Genomic DNA, 3,955 nt, shown 5'->3' on the forward strand with positions numbered 1-3,955 from the left:
CTTATACAATCTTCTTTATCAGCTATTTTTCTCCATGATTGGAACACATCTTTCCAAAAAAGGTTTTTACAATTGCCTTGAATAATCGATAAGTATTCTGAACCACAATTAAATAAAATGTCCTTATTAACATATTTTTTAAATAACACTTGCCATTTACCCCCTGATGTAAGCAACCTACGTATCCAAGTAAGTTTCAAGGCTTCAATAAAAGACTTGATGTGTATCATTTTAAGACCCCCTTCCTGATAGCTTTTGATGATTATTTCCCGTTTTGTTTTATCCACTTTACTCTTCCATAAGAAATTAAAAAATTCTGAATTTAATTTTTTAATAAAATTTTCATCTGGATTTGGTAAGGAGATAAATAGATGATTAAATTGAGATATTAATAAAGATTTAATTATTTGTATTCTTCCTATTGGTGTTAATATTCGTCTACTCCAATTCTTAATTATTGACTTAAGTTTCACTAGTCTTTTATCATAGTTTAATTTAGGGATTTGATGTAAATCTACATGAAATTCTATACCTAATACCATAAATTTTTGACTTCCCCATTGCAGGTTCCATTCAGGATAATATATCTCATCACTGTACTTTTTACTGCCTATCCATATAACTTGTGTTTTACTTTTAGTCTGATTCTTATGACACTGTTAAATATGTTCCATTCGAGGGGTTACTATTTTTATATCCATGAACAATGAAATGATGGGGAGTGCGAGTTGTCGTAACCTGTTGACTTATTAACAACACATACAACCCATGTAAATTATAATTAATCACTGTCAGAGATGACCCTGATTCCTTAATACTTTCTGCAAATCGCTTGGCCTAACGTTTGACTTAGAGACACTGACACTTGCTTCGTTTGACTTGAAAATCCCCAGATCAGACAGTTAGAATTGCTTGACTGAATAGCTTCCATAAAAATGACCGTTAACTGTGGAATGAAACGGTTTTCTTCCTCCCAAGAATATTTTCTCCGTGATTGGTAACATTATTTATCTGGACAGTTGATTCGGTTGATGTATCCGAAAGACTGTTCTCGAGGCCTGCCAATAGTTTAGCTTACTGGACGTTTTAATATTTCACTGGTAACAATGTATTAAACGTCCATAAAAACTCGCTGACAAAACAACATCCTAATCATAGAGATTGAATAGATGTTCGTTAACACTATGGTCAAAAAATATTTTTTTTTATTTGAAAATCTAAGTATTGCATAACAATTATAATCTGAGTTAAGTCCTGGTAGATTAAAATCAATCAAAATGGTTATCTGTCTGACCTTTTTCCTGTTTCGCTTATTCCATGCTATGTTCTCGACAGTTTAAGAAGGAATTCGATTAAAGGTAATGGATGGTGCTTTTTAACATAATATTTGCAGCTTCAATTGACAATCAGTTCTGAGGTGACCCGTCAGTATCTGACTGAGTGGATTTATATATCATTTGGAGATATTGACGTAGCTCATTAGTAGCTGACTGATTAGATAATAGCAGTAAGTAAAGGAATGAATAGAAGGTAAAAGTCTCTAAGTCATCTAACTCCTTAAAGCGTTCGTTTATGATTACATAATGAATTCGAAGTATTCATTTATCTTCAGTGACGTTTGGTATCCCGCCGAATTATGTTTCATTATCATTATCTTGTTATTTTAAAATTTCAGCTTCAACCCTGAGTACAATTATAACTAAAATACAAAGAAGAAAGCACATATTCAAAATGCAGGAAGCTCAATATATCTAACGTTTTGCAGCATCCTATAGAACTTTCGTGTTATTAGGACTTAGCTTAGGTACTGAAGATCAAAGTAATGAAATGCCATCTTTTTAGTGTTATAAAATATCCAGATATCCAGTGCCAAGTGGAAGGTGCCTGTCAAATTTGTCACGACACAAACCTTTCATTGCTGGTTTTTACCTTAGTTAGTTGTTCATGTAAATAATAATGTATAATAATATACAACATTTGAATATACTCTAAAGCGCATTAATATTAGTATTTCTACATTGACAGATCAGCATGATACATTAAGTAAGAGAAAATGTATCTCAATATGCATATAAACGAATATATAAAGTGATGTGTACATGACGTCTGTGCAAACACGTCTATTTGTTAACTGTTACATTGTTTAATTGTTACATTGTTTAACTGTTACATTGTTTCTATATATGATATTTCTGGTTATCTAATGTTTCAGGTACGACAGTTATAAGCAGAGTACAGAGGAATCACCGCTGTCCAACTATAGTAAAAAAAAATGGACCGGCTAAGTATTTATCAATGGTTTCTATTGAAGTTGAAATCATGTAATTGTGTTTTGATGCTGTTGTTTTGTTTTTTCTTTAACCTTTATTCACTAGCACATGTAAGTAAATTAAAAAACAACAATTTGCTATTCCGTAGAGTCCGGATTTGTGACCTTTCAACATTTTGTAAAGGTTCATACAACAGCTGATTGTGCTTTTGTATCCCTTTGTTTCTGTTATCTGCAAAGGTAACAGTAGCCGAAAGTTTATATGATTGTCAATGTCCTTCCAATAGCATCTCCGTTTACAGTTAGGGAATCTTAAATTGTATGAGGCATATTTAATCGTTCTGGAATCCAAAATAGGCTTGCAAAGACATGACTAAATTAGATCTTCAGAGACATTAAATGATTTAATTCCTAGTTCTTGTTGTTCCCTATTATACCATGAGAAAGCAGTTCCCCTAGAAATAAACATATTAGAAAATATACGTTTGATTTATCAGATTATTCTAAACAAGAACTGTCTGAAGTCTCACAGCGGATGATCACTGAACAAGGACGACGAAAACATCTCTGCAAGATTTTGTGCGTGACTCTCCTTCCCATTATGATTCTGACTGGCTTCTTGGGTTTTAATGTCAACGATGTTATCGTCAAAAGGGAGACACTCAAACAGGTATGACTCCTAATAGGCTTGCTTATACAACTTTACCAAGCCATACTTTTTTTAAAAAGACATCATGAAGTACCAAAATGATGTTTACACACTTGAGTGTCCAGGTGCATCTTTAGACGGCGATTCGAAAGAATTACGCCCCATTAAAATACGTTTTCTTAATGTTTTTAACAATTTATGATAAAATGAAGCGAAGGATAAAACAAACAATAAGAGTGAAAAGTCAAATCATCAGATAACAAAAAAGCCAAATCATAAGATAACAAAAAATCATAATGTGAAACACAGGTAAACATTAAAGATGACATGTATGACTGGGCTTTTAAATTAAACAAATTTGCAAATCTTCAAAAGAATCTGCTTCAATATGTTGCCGGTTGAATATTTTCTTAAGGATCAAGAAAGAGGCCAGCAGTCAATAAGCGTGTAGCTCTCATATATTACATGCGATAGGATATTGTCATATTCTGCAAAGCTCTCCTGCTCAGGTGACAGATTAATCTCGTCAAAATACCAGCAAATCTAACACAAACTGGACCCTAACTATTGGAAAACGCTCTATCGATTATATAAAATGTGTTAGAATCAATAAAAATAAAATGATTTTAACACGTTTTTAGTCATTTATATGTTTAACCCTGTCTTTGAAAGCCGTTTTCCCTGTTGTGTCAGCATGTTATCAATAAAAGTGAGTAATCCCGCCTTATTCCGCCTTCTAGTAAACACAAAAACAAAATGTACACTTCCAATTCTTGCAATATTGGGATATTTTTCGTTCCATATTATGCTTTACACTTCCCATATTTGCAATATTGGGATATTTTTAAATTCCTTTTCCCACTTTGCTCTTTGATTGTATACAATGATATACAATTCTATTTACTGAATCGATCCTTAAATGAAACAAGACACCAAAATACTGATTCATCAAATAATTTCTTTTGTAGAATCAAGTTGATTTGTCCTTGACCATAAACCTCGGTCAATGTTTACAAGCGTTACAGCGAGAACGCGAT

The sequence above is a fragment of the Mizuhopecten yessoensis genome, unplaced genomic scaffold (genome assembly GCF_002113885.1).
Source record: "Mizuhopecten yessoensis strain PY_sf001 unplaced genomic scaffold, ASM211388v2 scaffold523, whole genome shotgun sequence".
NCBI classification, from domain to species: Eukaryota; Metazoa; Mollusca; class Bivalvia; order Pectinida; family Pectinidae; genus Mizuhopecten; species Mizuhopecten yessoensis.